The sequence below is a fragment of the Phyllobates terribilis genome, unplaced genomic scaffold (assembly GCF_046119375.1).
Source record: "Phyllobates terribilis strain yellow unplaced genomic scaffold, ASM4611937v1 Scaffold_5__5_contigs__length_657084704, whole genome shotgun sequence".
NCBI classification, from domain to species: Eukaryota; Metazoa; Chordata; class Amphibia; order Anura; family Dendrobatidae; genus Phyllobates; species Phyllobates terribilis.
The window spans coordinates 654586763-654602080 of NW_027362765.1; the positions used below are offsets into that span (position 1 = coordinate 654586763).

General features: G+C 45.1%; 12 non-coding genes across 12 annotated transcripts; all 12 read left to right on the forward strand.

Moving 5' to 3' along the window:
• Positions 1–549: 549 nt before the first annotated feature.
• On the forward strand, positions 550–740 carry LOC141275627 (U2 spliceosomal RNA). The gene has a single exon (XR_012323858.1). It is a non-coding gene; the product is annotated as a U2 spliceosomal RNA (small nuclear RNA).
• Positions 741–1855: 1115 nt separating this feature from the next.
• LOC141275628 (U2 spliceosomal RNA) lies at positions 1856–2046 on the forward strand. The gene has a single exon (XR_012323859.1). It is a non-coding gene; the product is annotated as a U2 spliceosomal RNA (small nuclear RNA).
• Positions 2047–3161: 1115 nt separating this feature from the next.
• On the forward strand, positions 3162–3352 carry LOC141275629 (U2 spliceosomal RNA). The gene has a single exon (XR_012245268.1). It is a non-coding gene; the product is annotated as a U2 spliceosomal RNA (small nuclear RNA).
• Positions 3353–4473: 1121 nt separating this feature from the next.
• LOC141148952 (U2 spliceosomal RNA) lies at positions 4474–4664 on the forward strand. The gene has a single exon (XR_012245269.1). It is a non-coding gene; the product is annotated as a U2 spliceosomal RNA (small nuclear RNA).
• A 1115-nt stretch (positions 4665–5779) lies between these two features.
• LOC141148954 (U2 spliceosomal RNA) lies at positions 5780–5970 on the forward strand. The gene has a single exon (XR_012245271.1). It is a non-coding gene; the product is annotated as a U2 spliceosomal RNA (small nuclear RNA).
• A 1115-nt stretch (positions 5971–7085) lies between these two features.
• On the forward strand, positions 7086–7276 carry LOC141273924 (U2 spliceosomal RNA). The gene has a single exon (XR_012322224.1). It is a non-coding gene; the product is annotated as a U2 spliceosomal RNA (small nuclear RNA).
• Positions 7277–8391: 1115 nt separating this feature from the next.
• Positions 8392–8582, forward strand: LOC141148955 (U2 spliceosomal RNA). The gene has a single exon (XR_012245272.1). It is a non-coding gene; the product is annotated as a U2 spliceosomal RNA (small nuclear RNA).
• Positions 8583–9692: 1110 nt separating this feature from the next.
• On the forward strand, positions 9693–9883 carry LOC141148956 (U2 spliceosomal RNA). Its single transcript, XR_012245273.1, has one exon. It is a non-coding gene; the product is annotated as a U2 spliceosomal RNA (small nuclear RNA).
• A 1115-nt stretch (positions 9884–10998) lies between these two features.
• Positions 10999–11189, forward strand: LOC141148957 (U2 spliceosomal RNA). Its single transcript, XR_012245274.1, has one exon. It is a non-coding gene; the product is annotated as a U2 spliceosomal RNA (small nuclear RNA).
• A 1115-nt stretch (positions 11190–12304) lies between these two features.
• LOC141148958 (U2 spliceosomal RNA) lies at positions 12305–12495 on the forward strand. Its single transcript, XR_012245275.1, has one exon. It is a non-coding gene; the product is annotated as a U2 spliceosomal RNA (small nuclear RNA).
• A 1115-nt stretch (positions 12496–13610) lies between these two features.
• LOC141148960 (U2 spliceosomal RNA) lies at positions 13611–13801 on the forward strand. The gene has a single exon (XR_012245277.1). It is a non-coding gene; the product is annotated as a U2 spliceosomal RNA (small nuclear RNA).
• A 1112-nt stretch (positions 13802–14913) lies between these two features.
• Positions 14914–15104, forward strand: LOC141148961 (U2 spliceosomal RNA). The gene has a single exon (XR_012245278.1). It is a non-coding gene; the product is annotated as a U2 spliceosomal RNA (small nuclear RNA).
• Positions 15105–15318: the final 214 nt, after the last annotated feature.

A 15318-nucleotide genomic window follows, 5' to 3' on the forward strand; every position in this document is an offset into this window, starting at 1 on the left:
GTTTGGTTGATTAGTCTGTGGCATTCTGTTAAACTGTTGCTTATGGCGGTCTCTGTGAGCTTCTCAGCGACATTCAGCCAGCCAGGTATCCTGCCTGCAGTAGATGGAATGTGGCAATGGAACGCTGGCTGCGCGTGTCATAATAGGCTCTGAGCCTTTATATACCTGTGCACAGCAGCAGCCACCTTCAGTCTGCTGCTGGACAGCCAGCAGCAGCAGCAGCAGGAGAGGTATGTAATCAGGAGCCCTCCTGCTAAGGGTAGACAGCTGCTCGTTCCACCCCAACCCCCGCCTTAATTGGTTCTCCTCCCTTCCAACGGTGTTGAGGCGGGTGGGAACAGCAGGGGGTGAAGGTGCTGTGTTTAAAGAGGTGGAGTTATGCAGATCTAAAACGCGTGGATTGCAGCAGCAGCAAGCCAAAAAGTGCAGGCATGTAAGGGATCTAGAGGTTGACAACATGTCTTCTTAACGGGAGTCCAGGAGCTCATCTCCACAAATGGACTTTTCAGGATCCTTGGGTGGCTCCGTAGTTTGAAACCAATTCTGGTTATCGCTTCTCGGCCTTTTGGCTAAGATCAAGTGTAGTATCTGTTCTTATCAGTTTAATATCTGATACGTCCCCTATCTGGGGACCATATATTAAATGGATTTTTAGAACAGGGAGATGGAAAAAGAGCTTGCTCTGTCCACTCCACGCATTGACCTGGTATTGCAGTATCTCCAGGACCGGTGCACCCCTTCTTTAATGCAGTTTCTAAAATCAGAAAGAATTGAATTCAATGTTTTTTGTTCATTTTGCTTGTTTGTCGGATTTTGGGATGGACTCTTTGGCTTTGCTTTTCTTCTCCTCATTGGATTTTTCATGTTCAAAGTTGCAGAAGCCAGATTACAAGCTCATTTTGGTTCAACTTCAGCAACTGTGCATTGCATTGCCATGTAATGTGATGCAATGCTATCTTTCTAGCTCTCCCTTTTTACTTCCTTTTGGATAAACAGACATATTAGGCAAGCATTTTGGAGCTTTCACCTAAATAACTACAGGTGGTGAGATAAGCTGCACAATATAATTGACCTTTCAGTATATTGTTGCACACACACCATCTATTTAGCAAATGCCCTTGTTATCAACAGCAGCCTTTTAAACTCACCTGAGCTAACAGGTATGTGCGCTGGTTACTCTGCTGCGCTTAAAATTTCTTTTTTGGTTTGCTACAATGCCTTTTCTGAAACGTTGTCTCCTTCTGCTGGAACACTGACTTCTTTCATTTAATGCCTGCAGACTATAAAAGAGAACCCAACCCAAAAAGTTTGGTTGATTAGTCTGTGGCATTCTGTTAAACTGTTGCTTATGGCGGTCTCTGTGAGCTTCTCAGCGACATTCAGCCAGCCAGGTATCCTGCCTGCAGTAGATGGAATGTGGCAATGGAACGCTGGCTGCGCGTGTCATAATAGGCTCTGAGCCTTTATATACCTGTGCAAAGCAGCAGCCACCTTCAGTCTGCTGCTGGACAGCCAGCAGCAGCAGCAGCAGGAGAGGTATGTAATCAGGAGCCCTCCTGCTAAGGGTAGACAGCTGCTCGTTCCACCCCACCCCCCGCCTTAATTGGTTCTTCTCCCTTCCAACGGTGTTGAGGCGGGTGGGAACAGCAGGGGGTGAAGGTGCTGTGTTTAAAGAGGTGGAGTTATGCAGATCTAAAACGCGTGGATTGCAGCAGCAGCAAGCCGAAAAGTGCAGGCATGTAAGGGATCTAGAGGTTGACAACATGTCTTCTTAACGGGAGTCCAGGAGCTCATCTCCACAAATGGACTTTTCAGGATCCTTGGGTGGCTCCGTAGTTTGAAACCAATTCTGGTTATCGCTTCTCGGCCTTTTGGCTAAGATCAAGTGTAGTATCTGTTCTTATCAGTTTAATATCTGATACGTCCCCTATCTGGGGACCATATATTAAATGGATTTTTAGAACAGGGAGATGGAAAAAGAGCTTGCTCTGTCCACTCCACGCATTGACCTGGTATTGCAGTATCTCCAGGACCGGTGCACCCCTTCTTTAATGCAGTTTCTAAAATCAGAAAGAATTGAATTCAATGTTTTTTGTTCATTTTGCTTGTTTGTCGGATTTTGGGATGGACTCTTTGGCTTTGCTTTTCTTCTCCTCATTGGATTTTTCATGTTCAAAGTTGCAGAAGCCAGATTGCAAGCTCATTTTGGTTCAACTTCAGCAACTGTGCATTGCATTGCCATGTAATGTGATGCAATGCTATCTTTCTAGCTCTCCCTTTTTACTTCCTTTTGGATAAACAGACATATTAGGCAAGCATTTTGGAGCTTTCACCTAAATAACTACAGGTGGTGAGATAAGCTGCACAATATAATTGACCTTTCAGTATATTGTTGCACACACACCATCTATTTAGCAAATGCCCTTGTTATCAACAGCAGCCTTTTAAACTCACCTGAGCTAACAGGTATGTGCGCTGGTTACTCTGCTGCGCTTAAAATTTCTTTTTTGGTTTGCTACAATGCCTTTTCTGAAACGTTGTCTCCCTCTGCTGGAACACTGACTTCTTTCATTTAATGCCTGCAGACTATAAAAGAGAACCCAACCCAAAAAGTTTGGTTGATTAGTCTGTGGCATTCTGTTAAACTGTTGCTTATGGCGGTCTCTGTGAGCTTCTCAGCGACATTCAGCCAGCCAGGTATCCTGCCTGCAGTAGATGGAATGTGGCAATGGAACGCTGGCTGCGCGTGTCATAATAGGCTCTGAGCCTTTATATACCTGTGCACAGCAGCAGCCACCTTCAGTCTGCTGCTGGACAGCCAGCAGCAGCAGCAGCAGGAGAGGTATGTAATCAGGAGCCCTCCTGCTAAGGGTAGACAGCTGCTCGTTCCACCCCACCCCCCGCCTTAATTGGTTCTCCTCCCTTCCAACGGTGTTGAGGCGGGTGGGAACAGCAGGGGGTGAAGGTGCTGTGTTTAAAGAGGTGGAGTTATGCAGATCTAAAACGCGTGGATTGCAGCAGCAGCAAGCCGAAAAGTGCAGGCATGTAAGGGATCTAGAGGTTGACAACATGTCTTCTTAACGGGAGTCCAGGAGCTCATCTCCACAAATGGACTTTTCAGGATCCTTGGGTGGCTCCGTAGTTTGAAACCAATTCTGGTTATCGCTTCTCGGCCTTTTGGCTAAGATCAAGTGTAGTATCTGTTCTTATCAGTTTAATATCTGATACGTCCCCTATCTGGGGACCATATATTAAATGGATTTTTAGAACAGGGAGATGGAAAAAGAGCTTGCTCTGTCCACTCCACGCATTGACCTGGTATTGCAGTATCTCCAGGACCGGTGCACCCCTTCTTTAATGCAGTTTCTAAAATCAGAAAGAATTGAATTCAATGTTTTTTGTTCATTTTGCTTGTTTGTCGGATTTTGGGATGGACTCTTTGGCTTTGCTTTTCTTCTCCTCATTGGATTTTTCATGTTCAAAGTTGCAGAAGCCAGATTACAAGCTCATTTTGGTTCAACTTCAGCAACTGTGCATTGCATTGCCATGTAATGTGATGCAATGCTATCTTTCTAGCTCTCCCTTTTTACTTCCTTTTGGATAAACAGACATATTAGGCAAGCATTTTGGAGCTTTCACCTAAATAACTACAGGTGGTGAGATAAGCTGCACAATATAATTGACCTTTCAGTATATTGTTGCACACACACCATCTATTTAGCAAATGCCCTTGTTATCAACAGCAGCCTTTTAAACTCACCTGAGCTAACAGGTATGTGCGCTGGTTACTCTGCTGCACTTAAAATTTCTTTTTTGGTTTGCTGCAATGCCTTTTCTGAAACGTTGTCTCCCTCTGCTGGAACACTGACTTCTTTCATTTAATGCCTGCAGACTATAAAAGAGAACCCAACCCAAAAAGTTTGGTTGATTAGTCTGTGGCATTCTGTTAAACTGTTGCTTATGGCGGTCTCTGTGAGCTTCTCAGCGACATTCAGCCAGCCAGGTATCCTGCCTGCAGTAGATGGAATGTGGCAATGGAACGCTGGCTGCGCATGTCATAATAGGCTCTGAGCCTTTATATACCTGTGCACAGCAGCAGCCACCTTCAGTCTGCTGCTGGACAGCCAGCAGCAGCAGCAGCAGCAGCAGGAGAGGTATGTAATCAGGAGCCCTCCTGCTAAGGGTAGACAGCTGCTCGTTCCACCCCACCCCCCGCCTTAATTTGTTCTCCTCCCTTCCAACGGTGTTGAGGCGGGTGGGAACAGCAGGGGGTGAAGGTGCTGTGTTTAAAGAGGTGGAGTTATGCAGATCTAAAACGCGTGGATTGCAGCAGCAGCAAGCCGAAAAGTGCAGGCATGTAAGGGATCTAGAGGTTGACAACATGTCTTCTTAACGGGAGTCCAGGAGCTCATCTCCACAAATGGACTTTTCAGGATCCTTGGGTGGCTCCGTAGTTTGAAACCAATTCTGGTTATCGCTTCTCGGCCTTTTGGCTAAGATCAAGTGTAGTATCTGTTCTTATCAGTTTAATATCTGATACGTCCCCTATCTGGGGACCATATATTAAATGGATTTTTAGAACAGGGAGATGGAAAAAGAGCTTGCTCTGTCCACTCCACGCATTGACCTGGTATTGCAGTATCTCCAGGACCGGTGCACCCCTTCTTTAATGCAGTTTCTAAAATCAGAAAGAATTGAATTCAATGTTTTTTGTTCATTTTGCTTGTTTGTCGGATTTTGGGATGGACTCTTTAGCTTTGCTTTTCTTCTCCTCATTGGATTTTTCATGTTCAAAGTTGCAGAAGCCAGATTACAAGCTCATTTTGGTTCAACTTCAGCAACTGTGCATTGCATTGCCATGTAATGTGATGCAATGCTATCTTTCTAGCTCTCCCTTTTTACTTCCTTTTGGATAAACAGACATATTAGGCAAGCATTTTGGAGCTTTCACCTAAATAACTACAGGTGGTGAGATAAGCTGCACAATATAATTGACCTTTCAGTATATTGTTGCACACACACCATCTATTTAGCAAATGCCCTTGTTATCAACAGCAGCCTTTTAAACTCACCTGAGCTAACAGGTATGTGCGCTGGTTACTCTGCTGCGCTTAAAATTTCTTTTTTGGTTTGCTACAATGCCTTTTCTGAAACGTTGTCTCCCTCTGCTGGAACACTGACTTCTTTCATTTAATGCCTGCAGACTATAAAAGAGAACCCAACCCAAAAAGTTTGGTTGATTAGTCTGTGGCATTCTGTTAAACTGTTGCTTATGGCGGTCTCTGTGAGCTTCTCAGCGACATTCAGCCAGCCAGGTATCCTGCCTGCAGTAGATGGAATGTGGCAATGGAACGCTGGCTGCGCGTGTCATAATAGGCTCTGAGCCTTTATATACCTGTGCACAGCAGCAGCCACCTTCAGTCTGCTGCTGGACAGCCAGCAGCAGCAGCAGCAGGAGAGGTATGTAATCAGGAGCCCTCCTGCTAAGGGTAGACAGCTGCTCGTTCCACCCCACCCCCCGCCTTAATTGGTTCTCCTCCCTTCCAACGGTGTTGAGGCGGGTGGGAACAGCAGGGGGTGAAGGTGCTGTGTTTAAAGAGGTGGAGTTATGCAGATCTAAAACGCGTGGATTGCAGCAGCAGCAAGCCGAAAAGTGCAGGCATGTAAGGGATCTAGAGGTTGACAACATGTCTTCTTAACGGGAGTCCAGGAGCTCATCTCCACAAATGGACTTTTCAGGATCCTTGGATGGCTCCGTAGTTTGAAACCAATTCTGGTTATCGCTTCTCGGCCTTTTGGCTAAGATCAAGTGTAGTATCTGTTCTTATCAGTTTAATATCTGATACGTCCCCTATCTGGGGACCATATATTAAATGGATTTTTAGAACAGGGAGATGGAAAAAGAGCTTGCTCTGTCCACTCCACGCATTGACCTGGTATTGCAGTATCTCCAGGACCGGTGCACCCCTTCTTTAATGCAGTTTCTAAAATCAGAAAGAATTGAATTCAATGTTTTTTGTTCATTTTGCTTGTTTGTCGGATTTTGGGATGGACTCTTTGGCTTTGCTTTTCTTCTCCTCATTGGATTTTTCATGTTCAAAGTTGCAGAAGCCAGATTACAAGCTCATTTTGGTTCAACTTCAGCAACTGTGCATTCCATTGCCATGTAATGTGATGCAATGCTATCTTTCTAGCTCTCCCTTTTTACTTCCTTTTGGATAAACAGACATATTAGGCAAGCATTTTGGAGCTTTCACCTAAATAACTACAGGTGGTGAGATAAGCTGCACAATATAATTGACCTTTCAGTATATTGTTGCACACACACCATCTATTTAGCAAATGCCCTTGTTATCAACAGCAGCCTTTTAAACTCACCTGAGCTAACAGGTATGTGCGCTGGTTACTCTGCTGCGCTTAAAATTTCTTTTTTGGTTTGCTACAATGCCTTTTCTGAAACGTTGTCTCCCTCTGCTGGAACACTAACTTCTTTCATTTAATGCCTGCAGACTATAAAAGAGAACCCAACCCAAAAAGTTTGGTTGATTAGTCTGTGGCATTCTGTTAAACTGTTGCTTATGGCGGTCTCTGTGAGCTTCTCAGCGACATTCAGCCAGCCAGGTATCCTGCCTGCAGTAGATGGAATGTGGCAATGGAACGCTGGCTGCGCGTGTCATAATAGGCTCTGAGCCTTTATATACCTGTGCACAGCAGCAGCCACCTTCAGTCTGCTGCTGGACAGCCAGCAGCAGCAGCAGCAGGAGAGGTATGTAATCAGGAGCCCTCCTGCTAAGGGTAGACAGCTGCTCGTTCCACCCCACCCCCCGCCTTAATTGGTTCTCCTCCCTTCCAACGGTGTTGAGGCGGGTGGGAACAGCAGGGGGTGAAGGTGCTGTGTTTAAAGAGGTGGAGTTATGCAGATCTAAAACGCGTGGATTGCAGCAGCAGCAAGCCGAAAAGTGCAGGCATGTAAGGGATCTAGAGGTTGACAACATGTCTTCTTAACGGGAGTCCAGGAGCTCATCTCCACAAATGGACTTTTCAGGATCCTTGGGTGGCTCCGTAGTTTGAAACCAATTCTGGTTATCGCTTCTCGGCCTTTTGGCTAAGATCAAGTGTAGTATCTGTTCTTATCAGTTTAATATCTGATACGTCCCCTATCTGGGGACCATATATTAAATGGATTTTTAGAACAGGGAGATGGAAAAAGAGCTTGCTCTGTCCACTCCACGCATTGACCTGGAATTGCAGTATCTCCAGGACCGGTGCACCCCTTCTTTATTGCAGTTTCTAAAATCAGAAAGAATTGAATTCAATGTTTTTTGTTCATTTTGCTTGTTTGTCGGATTTTGGGATGGACTCTTTGGCTTTGCTTTTCTTCTCCTCATTGGATTTTTCATGTTCAAAGTTGCAGAAGCCAGATTACAAGCTCATTTTGGTTCAACTTCAGCAACTGTGCATTGCATTGCCATGTAATGTGATGCAATGCTATCTTTCTAGCTCTCCCTTTTTACTTCCTTTTGGATAAACAGACATATTAGGCAAGCATTTTGGAGCTTTCACCTAAATAACTACAGGTGGTGAGATAAGCTGCACAATATAATTGACCTTTCAGTATATTGTTGCACACACACCATCTATTTAGCAAATGCCCTTGTTATCAACAGCAGCCTTTTAAACTCACCTGAGCTAACAGGTATGTGCGCTGGTTACTCTGCTGCGCTTAAAATTTCTTTTTTGGTTTGCTACAATGCCTTTTCTGAAACGTTGTCTCCCTCTGCTGGAACACTGACTTCTTTCATTTAATGCCTGCAGACTATAAAAGAGAACCCAACCCAAAAAGTTTGGTTGATTAGTCTGTGGCATTCTGTTAAACTGTTGCTTATGGCGGTCTCTGTGAGCTTCTCAGCGACATTCAGCCAGCCAGGTATCCTGCCTGCAGTAGATGGAATGTGGCAATGGAACGCTGGCTGCGCGTGTCATAATAGGCTCTGAGCCTTTATATACCTGTGCACAGCAGCAGCCACCTTCAGTCTGCTGCTGGACAGCCAGCAGCAGCAGCAGCAGGAGAGGTATGTAATCAGGAGCCCTCCTGCTAAGGGTAGACAGCTGCTCGTTCCACCCCACCCCCCGCCTTAATTGGTTCTCCTCCCTTCCAACGGTGTTGAGGCGGGTGGGAACAGCAGGGGGTGAAGGTGCTGTGTTTAAAGAGGTGGAGTTATGCAGATCTAAAACGCGTGGATTGCAGCAGCAGCAAGCCGAAAAGTGCAGGCATGTAAGGGATCTAGAGGTTGACAACATGTCTTCTTAACGGGAGTCCAGGAGCTCATCTCCACAAATGGACTTTTCAGGATCCTTGGGTGGCTCCGTAGTTTGAAACCAATTCTGGTTATCGCTTCTCGGCCTTTTGGCTAAGATCAAGTGTAGTATCTGTTCTTATCAGTTTAATATCTGATACGTCCCCTATCTGGGGACCATATATTAAATGGATTTTTAGAACAGGGAGATGGAAAAAGAGCTTGCTCTGTCCACTCCACGCATTGACCTGGTATTGCAGTATCTCCAGGACCGGTGCACCCCTTCTTTAATGCAGTTTCTAAAATCAGAAAGAATTGAATTCAATGTTTTTTGTTCATTTTGCTTGTTTGTCGGATTTTGGGATGGACTCTTTGGCTTTGCTTTTCTTCTCCTCATTGGATTTTTCATGTTCAAAGTTGCAGAAGCCAGATTACAAGCTCATTTTGGTTCAACTTCAGCAACTGTGCATTGCATTGCCATGTAATGTGATGCAATGCTATCTTTCTAGCTCTCCCTTTTTACTTCCTTTTGGATAAACAGACATATTAGGCAAGCATTTTGGAGCTTTCACCTAAATAACTACAGGTGGTGAGATAAGCTGCACAATATAATTGACCTTTCAGTATATTGTTGCACACACACCATCTATTTAGCAAATGCCCTTGTTATCAACAGCAGCCTTTTAAACTCACCTGAGCTAACAGGTATGTGCGCTGGTTACTCTGCTGCGCTTAAAATTTCTTTTTTGGTTTGCTACAATGCCTTTTCTGAAACGTTGTCTCCCTCTGCTGGAACACTGACTTCTTTCATTTAATGCCTGCAGACTATAAAAGAGAACCCAACCCAAAAAGTTTGGTTGATTAGTCTGTGGCATTCTGTTAAACTGTTGCTTATGGCGGTCTCTGTGAGCTTCTCAGCGACATTCAGCCAGCCAGGTATCCTGCCTGCAGTAGATGGAATGTGGCAATGGAACGCTGGCTGCGCGTGTCATAATAGGCTCTGAGCCTTTATATACCTGTGCACAGCAGCAGCCACCTTCAGTCTGCTGCTGGACAGCCAGCAGCAGCAGGAGAGGTATGTAATCAGGAGCCCTCCTGCTAAGGGTAGACAGCTGCTCGTTCCACCCCACCCCCCCGCCTTAATTGGTTCTCCTCCCTTCCAACGGTGTTGAGGCGGGTGGGAACAGCAGGGGGTGAAGGTGCTGTGTTTAAAGAGGTGGAGTTATGCAGATCTAAAACGCGTGGATTGCAGCAGCAGCAAGCCGAAAAGTGCAGGCATGTAAGGGATCTAGAGGTTGACAACATGTCTTCTTAACGGGAGTCCAGGAGCTCATCTCCACAAATGGACTTTTCAGGATCCTTGGGTGGCTCCGTAGTTTGAAACCAATTCTGGTTATCGCTTCTCGGCCTTTTGGCTAAGATCAAGTGTAGTATCTGTTCTTATCAGTTTAATATCTGATACGTCCCCTATCTGGGGACCATATATTAAATGGATTTTTAGAACAGGGAGATGGAAAAAGAGCTTGCTCTGTCCACTCCACGCATTGACCTGGTATTGCAGTATCTCCAGGACCGGTGCACCCCTTCTTTAATGCAGTTTCTAAAATCAGAAAGAATTGAATTCAATGTTTTTTGTTCATTTTGCTTGTTTGTCGGATTTTGGGATGGACTCTTTGGCTTTGCTTTTCTTCTCCTCATTGGATTTTTCATGTTCAAAGTTGCAGAAGCCAGATTACAAGCTCATTTTGGTTCAACTTCAGCAACTGTGCATTGCATTGCCATGTAATGTGATGCAATGCTATCTTTCTAGCTCTCCCTTTTTACTTCCTTTTGGATAAACAGACATATTAGGCAAGCATTTTGGAGCTTTCACCTAAATAACTACAGGTGGTGAGATAAGCTGCACAATATAATTGACCTTTCAGTATATTGTTGCACACACACCATCTATTTAGCAAATGCCCTTGTTATCAACAGCAGCCTTTTAAACTCACCTGAGCTAACAGGTATGTGCGCTGGTTACTCTGCTGCGCTTAAAATTTCTTTTTTGGTTTGCTACAATGCCTTTTCTGAAACGTTGTCTCCTTCTGCTGGAACACTGACTTCTTTCATTTAATGCCTGCAGACTATAAAAGAGAACCCAACCCAAAAAGTTTGGTTGATTAGTCTGTGGCATTCTGTTAAACTGTTGCTTATGGCGGTCTCTGTGAGCTTCTCAGCGACATTCAGCCAGCCAGGTATCCTGCCTGCAGTAGATGGAATGTGGCAATGGAACGCTGGCTGCGCGTGTCATAATAGGCTCTGAGCCTTTATATACCTGTGCACAGCAGCAGCCACCTTCAGTCTGCTGCTGGACAGCCAGCAGCAGCAGCAGCAGGAGAGGTATGTAATCAGGAGCCCTCCTGCTAAGGGTAGACAGCTGCTCGTTCCACCCCACCCCCCGCCTTAATTGGTTCTCCTCCCTTCCAACGGTGTTGAGGCGGGTGGGAACAGCAGGGGGTGAAGGTGCTGTGTTTAAAGAGGTGGAGTTATGCAGATCTAAAACGCGTGGATTGCAGCAGCAGCAAGCCGAAAAGTGCAGGCATGTAAGGGATCTAGAGGTTGACAACATGTCTTCTTAACGGGAGTCCAGGAGCTCATCTCCACAAATGGACTTTTCAGGATCCTTGGGTGGCTCCGTAGTTTGAAACCAATTCTGGTTATCGCTTCTCGGCCTTTTGGCTAAGATCAAGTGTAGTATCTGTTCTTATCAGTTTAATATCTGATACGTCCCCTATCTGGGGACCATATATTAAATGGATTTTTAGAACAGGGAGATGGAAAAAGAGCTTGCTCTGTCCACTCCACGCATTGACCTGGTATTGCAGTATCTCCAGGACCGGTGCACCCCTTCTTTAATGCAGTTTCTAAAATCAGAAAGAATTGAATTCAATGTTTTTTGTTCATTTTGCTTGTTTGTCGGATTTTGGGATGGACTCTTTGGCTTTGCTTTTCTTCTCCTCATTGGATTTTTCATGTTCAAAGTTGCAGAAGCCAGATTACAAGCTCATTTTGGTTCAACTTCAGCAACTGTGCATTGCATTGCCATGTAATGTGATGCAATGCTATCTTTCTAGCTCTCCCTTTTTACTTCCTTTTGGATAAACAGACATATTAGGCAAGCATTTTGGAGCTTTCACCTAAATAACTACAGGTGGTGAGATAAGCTGCACAATATAATTGACCTTTCAGTATATTGTTGCACACACACCATCTATTTAGCAAATGCCCTTGTTATCAACAGCAGCCTTTTAAACTCACCTGAGCTAACAGGTATGTGCGCTGGTTACTCTGCTGCGCTTAAAATTTCTTTTTTGGTTTGCTACAATGCCTTTTCTGAAACGTTGTCTCCTTCTGCTGGAACACTGACTTCTTTCATTTAATGCCTGCAGACTATAAAAGAGAACCCAACCCAAAAAGTTTGGTTGATTAGTCTGTGGCATTCTGTTAAACTGTTGCTTATGGCGGTCTCTGTGAGCTTCTCAGCGACATTCAGCCAGCCAGGTATCCTGCCTGCAGTAGATGGAATGTGGCAATGGAACGCTGGCTGCGCGTGTCATAATAGGCTCTGAGCCTTTATATACCTGTGCACAGCAGCAGCCACCTTCAGTCTGCTGCTGGACAGCCAGCAGCAGCAGCAGCAGGAGAGGTATGTAATCAGGAGCCCTCCTGCTAAGGGTAGACAGCTGCTCGTTCCACCCCACCCCCCGCCTTAATTGGTTCTCCTCCCTTCCAACGGTGTTGAGGCGGGTGGGAACAGCAGGGGGTGAAGGTGCTGTGTTTAAAGAGGTGGAGTTATGCAGATCTAAAACGCGTGGATTGCAGCAGCAGCAAGCCGAAAAGTGCAGGCATGTAAGGGATCTAGAGGTTGACAACATGTCTTCTTAACGGGAGTCCAGGAGCTCATCTCCACAAATGGACTTTTCAGGATCCTTGGGTGGCTCCGTAGTTTGAAACCAATTCTGGTTATCGCTTCTCGGCCTTTTGGCTAAGATCAAGTGTAGTATCTGTTCTTATCAGTTTAATATCTGATACGTCCCCTATCTGGGGACCATATATTAAATGGATTTTTAGAACAGGGAGATGGAAAAAGAGCTTGCTCTGTCCACTCCACGCATTGACCTGGTATTGCAGTATCTCCAGGACCGGTGCACCCCTTCTTTAATGCAGTTTCTAAAATCAGAAAGAATTGAATTCAATGTTTTTTGTTCATTTTGCTTGTTTGTCGGATTTTGGGATGGACTCTTTGGCTTTGCTTTTCTTCTCCTCATTGGATTTTTCATGTTCAAAGTTGCAGAAGCCAGATTACAAGCTCATTTTGGTTCAACTTCAGCAACTGTGCATTGCATTGCCATGTAATGTGATGCAATGCTATCTTTCTAGCTCTCCCTTTTTACTTCCTTTTGGATAAACAGACATATTAGGCAAGCATTTTGGAGCTTTCACCTAAATAACTACAGGTGGTGAGATAAGCTGCACAATATAATTGACCTTTCAGTATATTGTTGCACACACACCATCTATTTAGCAAATGCCCTTGTTATCAACAGCAGCCTTTTAAACTCACCTGAGCTAACAGGTATGTGCGCTGGTTACTCTGCTGCGCTTAAAATTTCTTTTTTGGTTTGCTACAATGCCTTTTCTGAAACGTTGTCTCCTTCTGCTGGAACACTGACTTCTTTCATTTAATGCCTGCAGACTATGAAAGAGAACCCAACCCAAAAAGTTTGGTTGATTAGTCTGTGGCATTCTGTTAAACTGTTGCTTATGGCGGTCTCTGTGAGCTTCTCAGCGACATTCAGCCAGCCAGGTATCCTGCCTGCAGTAGATGGAATGTGGCAATGGAACGCTGGCTGCGCGTGTCATAATAGGCTCTGAGCCTTTATATACCTGTGCACAGCAGCAGCCACCTTCAGTCTGCTGCTGGACAGCCAGCAGCAGCAGCAGCAGGAGAGGTATGTAATCAGGAGCCCTCCTGCTAAGGGTAGACAGCTGCTCGTTCCACCCCACCCCCCGCCTTAATTGGTTCTCCTCCCTTCCAACGGTGTTGAGGCGGGTGGGAACAGCAGGGGGTGAAGGTGCTGTGTTTAAAGAGGTGGAGTTATGCAGATCTAAAACGCGTGGATTGCAGCAGCAGCAAGCCGAAAAGTGCAGGCATGTAAGGGATCTAGAGGTTGACAACATGTCTTCTTAACGGGAGTCCAGGAGCTCATCTCCACAAATGGACTTTTCAGGATCCTTGGGTGGCTCCGTAGTTTGAAACCAATTCTGGTTATCGCTTCTCGGCCTTTTGGCTAAGATCAAGTGTAGTATCTGTTCTTATCAGTTTAATATCTGATACGTCCCCTATCTGGGGACCATATATTAAATGGATTTTTAGAACAGGGAGATGGAAAAAGAGCTTGCTCTGTCCACTCCACGCATTGACCTGGTATTGCAGTATCTCCAGGACCGGTGCACCCCTTCTTTAATGCAGTTTCTAAAATCAGAAAGAATTGAATTCAATGTTTTTTGTTCATTTTGCTTGTTTGTCGGATTTTGGGATGGACTCTTTGGCTTTGCTTTTCTTCTCCTCATTGGATATTTCATGTTCAAAGTTGCAGAAGCCAGATTACAAGCTCATTTTGGTTCAACTTCAGCAACTGTGCATTGCATTGCCATGTAATGTGATGCAATGCTATCTTTCTAGCTCTCCCTTTTTACTTCCTTTTGGATAAACAGACATATTAGGCAAGCATTTTGGAGCTTTCACCTAAATAACTACAGGTGGTGAGATAAGCTGCACAATATAATTGACCTTTCAGTATATTGTTGCACACACACCATCTATTTAGCAAATGCCCTTGTTATCAACAGCAGCCTTTTAAACTCACCTGAGCTAACAGGTATGTGCGCTGGTTACTCTGCTGCGCTTAAAATTTCTTTTTTGGTTTGCTACAATGCCTTTTCTGAAACGTTGTCTCCTTCTGCTGGAACACTGACTTCTTTCATTTAATGCCTGCAGACTATAAAAGAGAACCCAACCCAAAAAGTTTGGTTGATTAGTCTGTGGCATTCTGTTAAACTGTTGCTTATGGCGGTCTCTGTGAGCTTCTCAGCGACATTCAGCCAGCCAGGTATCCTGCCTGCAGTAGATGGAATGTGGCAATGGAACGCTGGCTGCGCGTGTCATAATAGGCTCTGAGCCTTTATATACCTGTGCACAGCAGCAGCCACCTTCAGTCTGCTGCTGGACAGCCAGCAGCAGCAGCAGGAGAGGTATGTAATCAGGAGCCCTCCTGCTAAGGGTAGACAGCTGCTCGTTCCACCCCACCCCCCGCCTTAATTGGTTCTCCTCCCTTCCAACGGTGTTGAGGCGGGTGGGAACAGCAGGGGGTGAAGGTGCTGTGTTTAAAGAGGTGGAGTTATGCAGATCTAAAACGCGTGGATTGCAGCAGCAGCAAGCCGAAAAGTGCAGGCATGTAAGGGATCTAGAGGTTGACAACATGTCTTCTTAACGGGAGTCCAGGAGCTCATCTCCACAAATGGACTTTTCAGGATCCTTGGGTGGCTCCGTAGTTTGAAACCAATTCTGGTTATCGCTTCTCGGCCTTTTGGCTAAGATCAAGTGTAGTATCTGTTCTTATCAGTTTAATATCTGATACGTCCCCTATCTGGGGACCATATATTAAATGGATTTTTAGAACAGGGAGATGGAAAAAGAGCTTGCTCTGTCCACTCCACGCATTGACCTGGTATTGCAGTATCTCCAGGACCGGTGCACCCCTTCTTTAATGCAGTTTCTAAAATCAGAAAGAATTGAATTCAATGTTTTTTGTTCATTTTGCTTGTTTGTCGGATTTTTGATGGACTCTTTGGCTTTGCTTTTCTTCTCCTCATTGGATTTTTCATGTTCAAAGTTGCAGAAGCCAGATTACAAGCTCATTTTGGTTCAACTTCAGCAACTGTGCATTGCATTGCCATGTAATGTGATGCAATGCTA